Below are 17,269 nucleotides of genomic sequence, written 5' to 3'. Positions count from 1 at the left end.
GGCTCAGCGTATGAGCCACCTTAACCCTGCTATTCCAGTATCTGAAGGAGATCTACAAGGATGCCGGAGAGAGACCCTTCACCAGGGACTGTATTGACAGGACAAAGGGTGATGGGTTCAAACTGAAACAGAAGAGATTTAGGTTGGATATAAGGAAGAAGCTCTTTACTGTGAGGGTGGTGAGGAGCTGGCACAGGTTGCCCAGAGAAGCTGTGACTGCCCCATCCCTGGCAGTGTTCAAGGCCAGGTTGGATGGGGCTTGGAGAAACATGGTCTAGTGGAGGGTGTCCCTGCATATGGGAGGGGGTTGTAACTGGATGAGTTAAGGTCCCTTTCAACACAAACCGTTCTAGGATTCTATTCAAATGAGTGAGAGGTTCAAGTGTTCAGCACACCCAAAAATCAAACCAAGACCTCTCTGAAGGGAGTAAGGCAGCTCTTGAAGTTGAGGCCCCACAATGCCATTGAACACAGCAATCATCAACAAGTTGTCATTAGCTTAACCAATTACAGTCCTTAAGGCTACACATAAACATCAATCAATCAAAAAACAAGTGCATGTAGTGGGTGGGAAGGGAGGAAAGGAGCCTTTTAGAAGCTTAGGGTGGTCATCCAGGGAAATGATCAAAGCAAAGAGCTTGTATTGGCTGACTTCTTGCACATGGCCAGCTCCCTGTCCAAGTCTGACCATGTTAGCTTTACTCCCCTACCCGAAGCTTCCCCTGCCACTGAAGCACAGACATGCAGCCTTCACACCCTGCAATGCTTCTCCCTACCTCCTTCCCAGCCAGAGGCCCTGGGAGCATCCCCATGCTCAGCACCTCTCAGGTCTCTTGCTGCCTCAGTTGCCTTGAACACGGCACTGACCCTTCATGTGACTGCACTTCCACTGTAAAGGGGGGAGCTTCACCTGGGAGCAAAGATGACAAGGAAAAGCATCTGGGGTAGCAGAAATCACTCTTAGCAATATGAAAAGTTGGTGTCCATGAAAATAGTGAGAAACTAGCTACCATCTAACCAGTCCAAGTAAAGCTCTGCCTTGCCCAATATCAAGCTTTGGCACCCTTCTACCAAAGGGTTAAGTAAAAATGTCACTCCAGCTTTACTGATTTTTCCTGGTTCTGGGAAAAACCCACCAACTTTTTATAAGGAGCAATGCCAGACCTGCCCTTATCAGGTACTAAAGCTCCTGCTGATTCCATTTGGGCTGGGATTCCATTCAATGAGTGATGGCACAATGGGGTGAGAAGGCACCATGCTCAGGAGATGTAGCCCCAGTCTCTTTCCAGGTCTAGCCAGTACCTGCTGCATGTCCTCAGGTATCAAACCTGGCAATGAGGACAGTCCCATAGGTCTCGTGCTCTTACAAAACACCCTCCACTCCAGCCCTGCCATGGGCAGGCAGGCTAAGAGATAGTTTTGCTCCACTAAGGAGTCAGCTCCTGGCAAAGGCTCAAGCAGATGAAGCAAAACACTTCAGAAAAGCACCAAATGGAGAGTCGTGGCCCACCGTTTCCCTCATTCTCCAGCAGTACGGGGGCTGGAGTTTCCCAATTCCCTTAGACAGCTTCCCTTTCCTTCAGCTGATCTGCTGCTTTGTTCGCCTATAAAGTGGACAGAGGAAAGTGATGTTCTTATTGATCCGCAGCAGCTCCAGGAGGCTCCTATCCTCACGGGTACATACAGTGGCTGCCTGGAGGAATGCAATGGTTATGTCCGGGCTCCTAACTACAGTGAAAGCCCATGAATGTCTCTTGTAAAAATAGCCTCCTTCAAAGTCAAAGGCAAAAAGCACAGAGCACATTGGGCACAGTGTTCTGCCACTACCCTCACTCCCTCAGATAACTTCTGGGGTCGAAAAGATGCAAAGACAAATCAAGTAAAAGCCAGAATTGCATTTTCTCCCTACCACTGCTGCACTGCTTTCCTGATCTGCCAAGGCTTGGAAGCTCTCTCAACCTAATGGAAAATAAGCGTGTTTTTTAGTATAAGGACATACTGCATTTGGCAATGCCATCCCTTGGACTGTTCCTTGAATCCTGCTGTGCATCAGCTGGCAAGTAAACAGCAAAGATCAGTTCACCCTGTACAGTGGCTGAATTAATGTGCTTCCTAAAGAGCACAGTGAGTATGTGAATCTCTGGTGGTCAGAGAAAGCATTCCTGCCCAAAATGGACCCAAACGACTCTTCTGACCCAAGCTGGAAGGGGCAGGGGGTATTTCATTCACCTTTAGGATGTGGTCACCAGAGCAGACACTGAGGTACCTGCAAACCACAGTGACACAGCAAGTGACTTTAGCTGCTTCTTGCAGCAACTGCAAGAACAATCTGTGGCCACAGTCCAGAAGGACAGAGCAGCCACAGGGAATAATAATCTTCAGATGCACCAACCAGTCCTCTCACACTGGCTCCCTCCCCACCTTGCCACAACCTCCAAAAATAGCTGCAGATTGTGCAGAAAGGATGTGGACAAGGAGATGCTGTTCCTGGAACTCTGAATTTCTACTTGAGTTGCCCTTGAGCCTTCCCTAAAACAATAGGCTTACACCAACCTTTTATTCAATGAGTGCAGCATACTCCAGCCGGTTGGCTGCTAGAGCTAGGAGTAGACATATTTGCTGCTGCAGCAGTCTATTTTTCCACCAGTGAGCATCTATACCTCTTGCTTGGCACTGATGGAACAGCACATCATGGATAGGAGAGAGAAGTTTACAATATCCCAACTACCAGATGCTGGCAGGTGAAGCACTGCAGGACTCTGTTGTGTTACACTGCTCACAAGAGCAGACATGGGATCCTTCAACTAAATGGCCAAGATATTTGCCAAGGCTTTACATGCTATGCTGGGCAAGGGCAGAAAGATAAAAGTGAAACCACTCCCACCTTTTCCTTTTGAAAAAATTATGATAAGTAATGCAATTCTCATGTCTCAGGGAAAAACATCTTTCGGAATCAAATTGGAAGAAGGCTTTCTTCCAGGACGATGCTTTTTCTTCTTCCTTCCCTTAAAATGGCTCTAAATTCCCCCAAAAACAACAGCGGGGATGCAGCTAGGTTCAAGAGATGCCAAGTCTTACATCACCTCTGCTGTCCTCCAGCTTGTTACTGGGTTATCTATAGTCAGGCAGGAATTTATTGAAGGTGACATTGCTTACAAAGTGATCAAAATCAGCTTCAGTGAAGTGTCCTTCCAAGATATAAAGAGATGGATAAAATTCACTCACTCAATCATTAATAACCTCAGTCTGTGGAATTGGTTATCTCTTTTTGACAGAGGAAATAGAGTTTGCAGATTGAACTCTTTTAATCCTATCTGAGAAGAAATATGACAGACCTTCAGAGACCCACCCAATCAACTCTCTTCTCTACCTTCTCAATAGAAACATTAAAACAAACCCTTAGATTTATTTTGCTGAGCACCTGACACTAACCAGAAGAAGAAACAGCAATACTCCTGTCAACTCATCTATACGGGGATGGTTATGTGGGAATCCTGTCCCAAGCACAAAGGTTTGTGGGTTTGAAAGCCTGTGTACTGGAATCAGCCAGTGCCTCAAGCCTGGGAAAGGTGGGTATTTACTAGTTTACTCTCATCTGCCCTCACTGTCACAACTCAGATGCAGTCCAGTGCAGGCACCATGAGTTCAATGCATTGCCAACTGTAGGCTTTCAGGCCTCTGCTTGTATGCTGGCCATGCAGACTTTCCAACCCAAGCCATAGACTGGTTTGGGTTGGAAAGGACCTGAAGACCATGCAGTTCCAATCTTCCTGCCATAGGCAGGAACGTCTCTTACTTGACCACACCACTCAAGGTTCTGTCAAACCTGGCCCTGGACCTTAGGAATACCCAAGTGAAACCAGACCCAAAATAACAGGCAAATTCCCGCATTCCTTCGATACCAGATGGCACAAGTAGATGTGTCCATGGAAACCCCGGTGGATTCAGCATACTGTCAAGCTGCTTGGCGCTGAAGTAGACCACCACGCTAATTCTTTCTCCAAGGTCATTTTGACCCACAGCTTGACAGCAGTATTACTCTGCCTGTCCCCACTTCATGGAAAAGGAGCCATAAAGCCCAGCTTTTCAGGCACCAAGGAGCTGGGCTGAGGCATTGCTGCCACTAGACTTTTCCACCCTTGTGGGCACACCAGTTTGTCTGGCTTCATCATCATGGGCATATAGAGTACCTACAACACACCAGCTTTGCTTAGTGCATTGCCAAATGCTCCCTTCCTCAGTAGCGCAGGGAATAAATGCAGTTCTATTGCCCTTGTGATTTCTGACCACCCTGGAGCATCCCAATGTGCTTTGAGTTAATCCCCAGTGTTGCCAGTGTCACTCCACCTTTTCTACATCTTTTGAATGCGCGTTTTGAAAACCTCCATCTCTTTCACTCCACTCCCCCAAACCCCATCCACGCAGACATGTTGGGAACACACTGCTCCCCAAGGCTTCAGCTAAATCTTTCCTTTGTGCATGCTGTGGTTAACAACTGTCCATTGTACCCCATCAGCCACATGACGCCACCCCTCTCAGCAAACAGGGGATGCTGCATCCACATAGAAGTATTTCATAATGCTGCTATTTCTATAATAACTTTCTAAGTTGTACATCAACAGATTTCTCCAAATCATTAGAGTAAGGGAATTAAATCTTCAACCAAACACCAGCAAACAGTGCTAATGACAAGTCTTCTAAGTAGCACATCCCATAAAGCTCTTAAAATGAAAATCAATCACTTTATCCACCCCCCCCCCCAAACTGCTGAAAGGGTTTATTACACAGCTGTGACAAAACAAATGGATGACCAAATTGAGAAATACACTGAAGTCAAGACTCATGTGGACATATTCCTGCAGTTGCAATACAAAAATGGGTCTTCAAGAATCTTGTCTAGTAGCAACGCTGCTGTAGCTAAGATGGTCTAAAGATATATGAGGTGCAATAACTCCTATGGAGAAGCAGTAACTTTTACTAGACCAGCTGATGTAAGATACCAACACGCCTTCAGGCACATTGACCTGAAGAAGGGCTTCCATGCTTGAAAACTCGTGTGTTTTATCTTATTACATCCACCATTCTAATAAAATTATATTGCAGATTTCTGCATTTCTTAACTGTTTGATGTTCATTGGCAAGTAGTAACCACATTATGGTTTTTCAGCCACGTACTTGCTTTTTCCTATCGGGAATAGAGAATCCAGGAAAATAAGAGGCTAAAATCCTGCAGCAGTGAATATTCTGCCACTTAATCTTCGTGTCACTAATGGTGCCCGTATCAATAACTTGCAAAAATAAGTTTTAATCCAGTAAGTTATCTAGAAAGGCCAGAGATAGCCCAGGTAATATGGATGGTGGTTATATATTACTGGCCTAAAGGTCAATTTGGGCAAGGTTTCCCACCCATAAAGCAGAATGTCACTTATTACCACCACACTGAAGTGACTGTTAAATTCTGGAGAGCATGCACCTCACCCCTGTCTGTCAGTGCTTTCATGGGACAAGTGCTCAGCATCTTCTGGGTCTGACTTGATCCTCTAAAACAGGGAGACAACCACATCCAAAGGGTCAGTCCCTCAAAAGCTAGGCAGCCATGTGCCAACAAATGAAGTCTTCTGTTCAGAAGCAACAGGAGAAGGATGTAATAGGACCAAAATACAAGCTTGAATTTTGATACGATCTGCTGTTTAACATTTTAGCTGCTCATACTCTGCTTCAGACTCAAGCTTCTCCTAGCAGCATTTGCTGTGCTGCTGAGAAGCTGCCCAGAGCCCGTGCCAGCTGATCTGCTCTGGAAGGAGCCTAAACCACCCTGTAAATCACTGCTGACAGGAATGCAAGCTTCTGAGCTATTATTGACAGTATTGCCTGCTGCAGTGCTAGCCATGGGCCACACAGTATTTGTCAGGGTACACGGCACCTGAGGAGTTGAGTGTATCTTGGATGTGCACAAATTTAGCACTGCTGAATATACTGCTTTGGCATAGCATGCCACAGTTTCCTATGCAGGGCAGGGTGCACATAGTTCACATTAGCCTGGGCCAGAAGGAGTTTGTTTCATAGCAGAAAGACAGCGAAGAACTGTCTTTTCTTAGCAACCTTACCATGCTCACTGCATAACAGGAGAGTTGTCAGGTGAGTCTACCAGGGCCAAGTTTTAAACCAAAGGAAGAAGTCATCAGGGCTAATTTAAGGACAGCAGGAAGGATTAAACTCATCAAAACTCCAGAGCCAGAAGGTGCTAAGAGCCTGAACCAGTAACCACCGCTGGGGAGGAGAAGAATAGCTCTATGTATATAACACAAGGCAGATTTGCATCTCCCACCACAGTCACACAACAAAAGGTGTATTTTCAAAACATGTTCACCAAGGCTCTTTCAAATGCCCATTTAGGGATTACAATTCTAGGGTCCACATCTAACATGGGGCAGAGTACAGCATCTCCATTTTGCACTAGGGCTCTTAAGTTGGCAGGTAGGACTGTAAGCACCCTTTTTCATGCTTACATAGGTAGCCTGGATAACGTAGTCCAAAGCAAAGATAATGTTAACTGCCAGAAGGTTTTGCTCTTGAATCTACTCCCAACCAATTTTTGCTTCCCTTTATGTATATAGCAAGACATTTTCTTTCCCCTCCATTGCACAAAATGGTCATTATAGCTGCAATTACAGCACCAGCACTAAAAACTTAACAGGCTCATAGAAGGTAGTGTCCTTTCAGTCCAAATCATGCTTTCTCCAGGTCAGCACAGGAACACAGCTATAGTCCCACTGTCTGCCTTTAATTGTGAACGTAGGACTTCAGTCTCCAGTGCGGAGTTGTACAGCCCTGCACCATCCCTTACTCCTGCCTTCATTTAATGGTGCTTAAAAATGTATGCTTAAAAAGCGAAGTTGAATGTCTAAGTGCAAAGGAAAGCCTCTTCATTAGCACTCAAATAAAAGGCAGTGGGGAAATGAAGGAAAAGCATAAAGTGATTTAACATTTTCAAGTGTTTTTCCTGGACCTTTCCCCCACCTCCTTTTTAATGGATCTACCAAGATGACAGCCTCTTTGGGCCCGCTGGACTGAAGGGTTCTGTGTGTAAAGCACTACATTGGGACTGCCAGTTCATTTCACCCTGATGGCACTGATTTATGCCAGTGCCTGGACAAGGATTAAGCCCTCTAAATTCTAACAGCCCCCTGTTCCTTTAACAGTCCGATTTCAAGCAGGAACCCTTCTTGGACCCTGGATGTCTCTATGGTAACACAAGATCGTTTTGTTCTAGCTCGCAGCGTTGTGTGCATATTGAAAAGCACAGTGAAGATATTTTGAAGTGGAGAGTCCCGATCAGCCAATTCCGAAGCCTTGCAAGAAAAATGATTATGCTAATTCAGCTCCTAAAGGTGAATGGCAACGAATGCTTTCAGCAACAATACAGTTACAGTGTGAGAAATGAGAGCAGGGTCTCAGCAAGGTGCCTCACTCAGCAGTACAAAACCCATTACACCAGTTGCCTTACTTTTTGCTTATCTTAGCAAAACGAGGACAGAACGGGTCACACCAACAAAAGCGTTCCTTGGTTTTGTAGCTGTTGCTGCAGCACAGCCAAGGCTAAGCGTAACCATTGCCTGCACAAGTCAAGTCTCAAGGAATCATAACAGAGTCCCTCTCACATTAGTAGAAAATACAGATGCAGCAAGTACAGGCCCGAGTTCAGAACTGGACTAGCAGAGGAAGTAATATAAGTGTCTGCTTGTCCCCAGCCTTAGGAAAACCGCATCTCACATGCAGGGGCTTTTTCAACCTGGGGAAGAGAAGGCTCCAGGGAGACTTTATAACTGTATTCTAATACCTAAAGGGGGCTTGGAGAAATATGGAGAGGGGCTTTTTACAGGGCATCTAGTGACAGGACAAGGGGAAATGGCTTTAAACAGACAGAGGGAAGATTTAGATTAGTTGGTAGGAAAAAAGGAATTATGAGGGTGCTGAGGCACTGGCACAGGGTGCCCAGAGAAGCTGTGGCTGCCCCATCCCTGGCAGTGTTCAAGGCCAGGTTGGACAGGGCTTGGAGCAACCTGCTCTAGTGGAAGGTGTCCCTGCCTGTGGCAGGGGGTAGGAGCCAGATGAGTTTAAGGTCTCTTCCAACCCAAACCATTCTGTGATTCTATGACATACTCCCCTAGTGCCATCTGACCTGGGGTTGGCAGCACTCTGCGGCATCTCTCAGTTGTTAGTTTCTCCAGAAAATATCACAACAGGAGCTTGGTCTCATGGAGTACTGCAAGTTGGAAGGGCAGGAGAGCGTCTCATGCCAGAGGGAACAAAGCTGAGCCCAAGGAAGTTACTACGTCTTCTGGCCATTGTCTCAGTTTTTCATTGTTATCACTCGTCTACTGAGTGCCACTGTTGCACTACATGTTGTCTATAATAAATTCTTACTACAGACAGTGTGGAAACAGACTTTATATGCAAACCCAAAAATTTACTGTTAGTGTAATTGAAACCTTAAGAGTTCAAAGAAATATTATTTGCCTAAATCATTAGAAGAAAGATTAAAGAAAGACTATTATCCAGAAAAAGCCTGAGTAATAATACAGTTAAGATTGTTTTCTGTGCTTCCTGGCAATCATCCCATCTTCCTCTCTGCAGGGAAGGACACAGTATTGATGTATTCTTCCTCCTCCATCTAAGGTACATATGGAGCTAGGTTTATACATTTTTCTAGCAAGATTTTACATCTCCCTCCTTCTGCCTTGTTTTGAAAGTCCACACCACATCCAGATTTACTACATATGGTGAACTTCTAAATATAATGGATTTTATTCTTTTTAATCTTTAATACTGGTTTTGCCCAGCTGTCACATCCACTTTTTTGTATTTGATTGCTGATGAAGTGTTTCTAGAGCTGGGGTCTGCGCTGGTATCCTGCACCTCTTCTCACCACCCTATGCCTGTTCTCTGCACTGCATCCTCTGTCACCTCTTTCAAGGCCTCGTATCACACCGTGCCTGCATTTCTTCATACCGTTATCAGAATGAGCAGGGAATGTGTGCAACCTCCACTGAGGCTGCCCATTTGAAAACATGAGGCTCCCAAAAACATAAGGTAGTAGCAGTTGAGTGTTCGTCAGCCAGAGAAAGCATGTTCTGCTAAGGGAACACAAATAGTTCTTCAGCCCCAGCTGGAGAAGTAGAGGATTAGGCTTTAAAAAAAACTGGAGTTTTTAGTTTGGTAGCACAGACTCAACTCAATTTAGCTAAATTAGGCCCTTCATAATAAATTCACTTTTTTCTTCACTTACATGTGCTTCAAAGGCATGTGCTGGACCAATCTATGGGGGGCTGCATTACCAATAGGCCTCTTGGGTGCAACTGGTATATGAATATGAAATAAACCTTAGAAGGCCTAGTTACCACCCCCACTGTTATTCACTCTGTCTAAACACAGCTAAAACTGATCACAAACCAGATCCAAGTTTTTCAACTGGATTTTTACCAGAAGCGTTTTTCTTCACATGGCATCTTTCTGTTAAGATATTCCAGGTTGAGCTTCTCAAATACCAAAAAGCTTTGAAGGGGTTTTTTTCCTCCTTAAAGCTTTGTATTCGAAGAGTTGCCTATGAGGCAAATAAATTGAGGAAAAAATAAGTCATTTTAAAGAATTCTTACTTCAAAAAAATAATGAGCAAATTAAATCATTTCAGCAGGATCAGCATTCAATTCAGACCAGCTTACACAGGGCTTTGACCAGCGAGCTCCTCAAAGCCTCCAAGGACACAGACTCAATTCCTTTGGGCTCCCTATTCCAGTGATTAATTATCCTGAGCAAAAAAGTCCTGCCTCCATCTTCTTGATGACTTCCACATACACATTGGAAGGCAGGCGTTTGCTCCCCTGACCCTGCTCTTCTCCAGCCTAAAGATTCACAGGATGGTTTGGGTTGGAAAGCATCTTAAGATCATCCAGTTCCAACCCCCTGCCATGGGCAGGGATGACTTACACCAGACCATGTCACCCAAGGCTCTGTCCAACCTGACCTTGAACACTGCCAGGGGTGGAGCATTTACCATTTCTCTGGACAACCTGTGCCAGCTCCTCACCACCCTCACAGTAAAGAACTTCTGCCTTATATCTAAGCTGAACTTCCCCTGTTTCAGTTTGAACCCATCAGCCCTTGCCTATCATTACAGTCCCTGATGAAAAGTCTATCTCCTGCATCCTTGTAGGCCCCCTTCAGATACTGGAAGCCCAACTTCCTCAGCTTCTCTTTGTTTTCACATGCAGTAGTGAAACCAAAGCCCCTAAATTACCAACAGAAATTGATTTCAGTCCAATGTGATCAGCAGAGAATGACGCCAAGCTCATATTGGTAACAGGGCATGCTAACCAACTCAAGCTTCCCCAGAGTGGTGTCTGCACTAACATAGTTCAGCAATTTAAAACATGTAGGACAGGAAATAGATGCCTAAGTGATTTCCCTGGACATGCCACTGTTTGATAGGTGATGCATTTAGGACTGGGTTACACTTGTGAGTAAGGTTACATTTGGATGGACCTCTGATCTTAACCCAGTGTCTCAGGGCAGCTTTTCTTGACTTTATCTTCTTCCACCCGTTCAACCCCCAGTTTAAGATGGCACAGATTTCTGTTCCGAGTATAGAAATATCAGCTCCAGTTACCAGGGATACTATGTTCTATAATGGTTTCCAGGAGGTGTCATCTCTAAGGATTAATCCTTCTCCTACAGGGGAACAAAGCAGCCGGTTTTCTCTAGGAAGGTAAAGGCAACTATAAACTAGGTTTTTAGAAGCATCTCAAAATGGATCTTCATGTTATGAAGAGCAGAGCAGACCCTGATCCTCCTCAGAAAAATACCACTGTTGATTCATTCCTCCTTAGCCCCATTCCTCATTACTCACATGTTAATAGTAAGAAAAATCAGAGGACTGTGAAATGCTACATTCATGGTGTCGAATTGAAAACTTAAAGCCTTCCCCACTAGATTAAGTAAATGCAGAGAGTAATATGCAATCAAGGGCCAGAATACACCTTGGCCTGAAGCCCAATAAATAAATCCTTAAGGAGCTGGCAACTCACTTCCATACAAATATAGCTCTCTCCTTCATTACCGACCCAGCCTGAAATACTGGGGAAGGCTACAGGAAAACAGATGCCTGGAAGAGATGCTGAGTTATATCCCTGCATACTGATTTATGCAGTGATACTTCCTAAATCCTTAACAAGTGGAGCACAAGCTGTGCCATCAACAGTAGTCCCAAGGTGTGACATGGAGGTGGACAGCAGAGTCCTACAACAGCCTTGCAAGTTCTACAGGTAGAGGTGCAACAGCAAGTTCTTCAGTACAGCAAGAGCAACATGAGGTTTTGACTGACATCCACTTACAACCATTTGGCAGGAGTCCTTCTTAGCAGTGTAGCAGTTCAGTTTTAAGCCTGCTTGATATTGAGAGATGGGCCCACAGCAAGGGCAGGCAACGCCCTTACAGGAACCATGAGCTCCAGCCTAGCTTGCTTTACTCATCACTTTGGTCATGCCTATAATGAGGTATAGAGACCTGTTCCTGGCACAGACCTCTTCTTTTACAGGGAAATTCTCCCTCTTTCCCATAGTCCTGTGTTAGCTTCAGCCCACCAGACAGCAGGATACCACACATAACTCGCAATCAAAGCTTCAGCCTCTTGTGACACTGGCACCCAAAACCCACTTCATCTACAACACCACCAGACATCCACCTTTGCAATGCTTCCTCTGCCCCCTTAAACTGCCTTCCTCAGGTTCTTTCTCCTTGGAATCAAAGTTGGCCTCCATGAGGGAATGGCTGCAAAGACAGAAACTGGGACATTTATGGAAATAGGAATTCACTGAGCATAAAAGTCTAATAGTCTAATATTAGCAAGCAGCATTGCCTCCCAAAATGATCTCAACATTTCTCAGGTATGTGGTCTCCCTCTCTCACATTGTATCTTTAATCTTGTTTGTACAGCACCAAGCACACTACAACTGACATTCAGGTATGGTATTCCCAGACTCTGGAGCTGTAGAAATAAAGAATGCGATATGCCTAATTGGAGGTGTGATCCAGGCTATAAATTATACAGTCCTGTCAAAACTGAATTAATCATGTACCTTTCACCAGCTCAGCTGTACTCTACCCATTAATCCATCTTCCCCAAGATGGATTCTAGTGGTACAAATAACTCATCAGTTTCAAAGGCATTTCTCCCCAAACTATCCCCACTCAGGACAGACAAGATTCAGGATCAGCCTTGGGCGAGTGATGCTTTTCTAGGCATAAAACCCCTGTACAACAAAAACCCTCTCATCTTTAATGCCTGATGGTCCTAAAAGGCTAGAAATAGGAGCTTCATGCTATTAGGGAAGGGCAGTTCCCAGCTGCACAAAGGCGACACACATCCTGAAAAGACTTGAGATTTTAATGCTATGACTTTGTGTGCACAGAAATGCATTTGAGTCATTTTTAAATGGTTGCACAGCTAATTCCCTTTGAGTTCTGCACAGCTGGATTCATTGAAATGGAAGCAACTTTGATCACAGTAGTAGCATTGTTGTAGCTGTGAAGGCTTTAGGCTGAAGCTGAGACAAAGGTTGTAGGGAAAGAAACTAGTTTTTATTTGATCAGCTAAGAGACGGACAAAAAACAAAACCCAGACAATCTTTTGGGCATGCAAGCATTTCAGGATTAAAAAGTAAATTTCTGGGTCTGAACACTAGGGAACCAAGGAGCAGAGAATTATTCTTCAGCTCACTAAATAATTCCAGTGGCTCTTTTGCAATGGCAGTTGGCATGCAATGGACCAAAAAGTTATCATCAGGGCTCTTTCAGGATGAGCCACATAGACAAGCGGTGCTTCAAGACATGAGGAACAACTTCATCCCCAACTCACTCCAAAGTAGCTTATCTGGCATAACACTTGCTCCCATCCACACATCACACCACAGCAAAGACTTTCTTCCTCCAGCTGACTCCTTGATCACTCTTAGCTAAGAGGGAAAATACAGAAAACCTTTGCTGTTGGTGCTTCATTTGGTTGGGGATTTTCATGGTTTTGTTGTCTAGCTGTTTATAAAAGAAAAATTAAATGAAATCCAACAAGTGACAACATGAAGGGAAGTATTATGCACTGAAGAAGGTCAAAAAGAAGCTGAAGTTCCACATTACAGATTCAGCTGGGAGCAAGCCAGGATTTCCAGCCCGATCTACAGCAACTGGAAAGTACCCAGTATACATAATACAATGTTTCTCCAAAGGAGGGCAAGATCAGCACCTCCCTAACCCTTCACAAGAAGCAAAAAGGGGTGCTTTTGGGGGTTAGTAATGGCAAGAAGAGCAATACTTCTTACAGAAATAGTACACCTTCAGGAGGAGAAGGCAAGAGGAGTTAACTTGGGAAGCTCATGTATTAAGGCAGCTTGAGCCAAAACTTTTTTGGCCTCTTCCAAATGTAAGATATTAGCAGTCCCTGCTAACTTTGCATCTCTTGGGTTCTATAGCCCTCTTAAACCACAAAGATGGAAAGAAAACCTCATTTCAGAATGCCTTTGAGCTGAGTTGAACGCCAAGATGCCCACTGGAGACAGACAGAGCTAACAACAAAAAGTCATCTCTCTCAGTGCCCTAAACACCACAAAACATGTTGGGGAAAGCCCCAAGTCAGAGCCTGGGGCTTTGCCAAGCTCTGCCCCAAGTGAGAGCTCAGGTCTGCACAGGCCAGTTCACATTGCTTACCATCAAATGCTAAATAGGTACAGTGAAATAAGGCAGAGCAAAATCCACATCCAGACAGAAGGTACTTACCTACTCTTCCCAGAAGCAAAGAGCAAAGCAAAACACACCTGGGATAAAACAACTCCAAAAGCCCACTCTAACCCAAAGCTAAGCCTTTATAGTTTACTGCTATCTAAGTAGACCCAATGCCACATGGGAATGACCCAACCCAACTTCACAGCTGGCCCTGTTTATGTACTAATGACTACCAGCAAGACTGCAAAGGGAGGGTTTTGAGGCCCTGTTGCTTGCCCCAATGAACAGCATTTCCTCATTTAGCTTTCATAAGTTTCCTAGCAACATCTTCGCATGCACTTTAACACATATAGGCTGGTACCTGCAGAACAGCCAGAGCTGAAAAACTTTGCTTTCATGTTGATTCTGAGAGGAAATCAATTTGCTTCAAGAAACAAATCCCTTCAAGGCAGCAAAGGCTACCAACACACTCGTGACACCCTCGTGAAACCATGCAGTTCTTGAGGAAGGGAGAACCCACTGCATCTGAGTTCATTATCAGCATTTTTCATGTAAAAAGGCAGTGGGTTATCCTCTCCCAGCAGCTTTCAAAGGCGGCAAATATCAATATACAGGATGATGCTCTGAATAACACATAAAGGAATCGAGTAGCCGGACAGTCAGACACTGGACAAAGGGTCAAAAGGAGCAGTAATTCACTGCTACACAACTCGTGTCAAACCCTCCATGTGTCTAATACCTACCTCTTTGGGCAGCTGGATGCTATCCTTAGTTCTCACTGCCCAAGACAGTGGCTTTCTTGCCCAAACCAGCTAGTGGATAGGTTCACCTTCCCTAGCACCATCTCAGTGACGAGAGCTAGGTTCAGACTTCACTCTTCATGCACCAACAGTGTCTGCACACCAGGAATATGAGGATTTTCCAAGTGCCCAGAGCAAAATCACAGTAATTAGCAGGAATGAGAAACTCCTCTTTGTTAAATCCCACTTGCAGCAGTGACACAAAACACCCCTGGCTGGGGCAGGGCAGACTTCATGCCAAGTTCCTCGTACCGTCAGTGTATACCAGCATCTCCCAGGAGCAGCACATCAACACATTTACCTACCACATTTGCTGTGTGAATGACACAGAGCCACATAACTGGCTCGGACTGAAATCACTTGGGTGCTTCTAGACAAACATGAAGCATTTGGGACACCCCTCCAGGTGATCAAGACAATCTTGAGGCTTTGGAGGTCACAACTCACATTCCTCCTCACCCTGTGCTCCAGTGTTCCTTCTCTGCAGGAGTAAGTTGAACAGCAGCTTTCCACTTGCCTGCAAAGTGATTAGGAGCATGCTCTGAAGCCCAAGTGTACCCTGCATCTTACCCTCCTGAAGCTTCATGCAGTAGACATGTACGGTGCAAGAAAACTGCCTAAAGCTGCTTTAGGGAGGGTGCTTTGCTTTTGAGGCAAAGACAGTCTTGTCTTGCCTAGTGCCTATAAAGGGGGTTCTGAGAAACATCCTGATTTGCTGCTGCCTTTCCAATGGGGTTTCCAGCCCTGGGAAAAGCTAATGCTGGTGTGCAGGGCTCCTTCAGACTTGGGGGAAAGCTGGTGCCATACAGGGCCATGGCCAGTGGCAGGGAACTAGAGCAAAACCACCACATCTCTGATTAATGCTCTCAGGCTGCCTGTTGACTAAAGCGCAAGAGGATTGGTAATGCCTAAGCTTATCATCATCATGCTTTGAGAAAATCCCTCTCCAAGAAACAGTGTAAATAAGTAACGTTTTACAAGTTAGTGGATTCTCCTAATTGAGTAACCCTTGTAAATTAATAATATTGAAGGAAATGTGCAAAGACTCCACTGACTTTCTGGATGATGTCTAATAAGGTCCAGGTTTACTGAAGTGCCCAGAGGAGCCGGTCCCCAAACCTTATAGTAATTTGTTGAGACACTAATGATACCTAACTTCTAGTGGTTTTATCAAGAGTGGAAGTACAAGGACAGGAGAATCAACACCAGGTCCTCCCTCCCGACATAGCCAGGTGCTAGTCCTTCCATTCCTCCCACCTTGCAGTGCCACAGTGGAAGATGCGGGGCTCTCTCCCTCCTTTGAGGAGGTCCAGCTAAAAACCATCATTGGAGCACCCTTCAGAGCCTATGTAGAAAGTCTGAGGGGTATCACTGCCTGCGGGCTTCACATCTCACAGAGACCACATCTTCTCACTCTTAGCAAACATGTTTTAACAGTTTAGCCCCAGTAGGTGAAACATGAAAACATGCTTGGTTTCTGTTGCCATCTCTGTTGCAGTTCTTCCTCTTCACCTTCCCTTTCCAGCCATTAACATCGTGGTCTCCCTGAGGAGAAGCTGTGGTTGGGTGAATAATGCAGAGTGAATACACTTTTTTCTCTTTTTGAATGAACTTTGTCTTTCTTTGCTCATGGACACTGAAAGCAGCTTTTGCTACTGCAATTTACTGTTGGAATCGGCTAGGCCATCCGCACTGTATTTACTTTGACTTTAATGGCTGTTAATATTCACATGCCTTCAATCATGTTGCTCCGAGCTTGCCCACCCATAAAATTGTGTTGGTGTTACATGCATTTAGCTGAAGCCCCCCTGCCTTCACTCACACTTGATAGGATTGGAAGCAGCTTACGATGATCCAAGTTAAGTCAGTAAGGAAATTATGAATTAAAAAGCAGCTGTAAGCCACTTTTATACTGACATGAGAGAGCTCAGGGGGGAGATTGCACTGCTTTAACTAACCCAGGGCAAGGCTGGGAGACAGAAAGGCCTCAGGTGATGGAGAGGAGCCTACTCTCAGGTTCATCCATGCCACTGGAAGAGCAGAGGTACCTCAGCCTGCTCTCACTGTCACTGCAAGAATGGAGAACATACACAGCACTGCTGGGAGAGCATCACCCCCTGAACAAAACCTCTTTGGATGCCAATGCAGCCCATGCCACGTGCGGCAGTGGTCTGTTGTGCACAACCCAACAGCAGTGAAGGGAAGGAGGAGGGTTTCTATTAGGTGCAGCGCCCAGCTCTTGAGCCCAGTAGGATAGATCAAGGGGTACAAAGTATTGGACAATGACCCCACTGCCTGCTTCACCTAAGCCAAATCATTGTGCCAGGATGGCTACTGATGTGCTCAACCAGGCAGAAGACCTGTAGGACATGGACTTGCAGACATGCAGGTCACCAGAACAGGAATACTTCTAACAGTCCACTAATGACAGCCTCAAAGCAGGCAACCTTGCTGACACGGCTGAGAAGCCCTGAGATAGCTCTGAGCGCTGAGCTCCCAGGATTTCTGCATCTCACTTGCTCTATGGAAAATACACGATGAAGCCCAGCTGGAGAGCACCAAGGAGCTTCAGGTACGCTTGTGTTAAAATGCCTTAAACTGGCAGCTTTAGTCTAGTGCAGCCCCTTTCCAAGGCGAGGGCAGTTTGGGGCTGTAAAATACACCTGATTTGTGCAATAAGACAGCAAAGCAGCAGAAGG

The 17,269-nt window shown here is 45.3% G+C and overlaps 1 protein-coding gene across 1 annotated transcript in view; it reads right to left on the bottom strand.

Annotated features, from left to right (window-relative positions):
* IGSF11 (immunoglobulin superfamily member 11) overlaps nt 1-13,884 on the bottom strand; it is a 118,940-nt gene extending 105,056 nt beyond the window's left edge. The window contains exon 1 of the mRNA XM_065676350.1: nt 13,825-13,884. The gene's annotated coding sequence lies outside the window, so the exon portion shown is untranslated. The remainder of the gene's footprint in view (nt 1-13,824) is intronic.
* Nucleotides 13,885-17,269: the final 3,385 nt, after the last annotated feature.

Source organism: Lathamus discolor, chromosome 4 (assembly GCF_037157495.1).
Source record: "Lathamus discolor isolate bLatDis1 chromosome 4, bLatDis1.hap1, whole genome shotgun sequence".
NCBI lineage: Eukaryota > Metazoa > Chordata > Aves > Psittaciformes > Psittacidae > Lathamus > Lathamus discolor.
The sequence above is the reverse complement of the archived record's forward strand: the minus strand, read 5'-3'. Positions and strand labels throughout refer to the sequence as shown.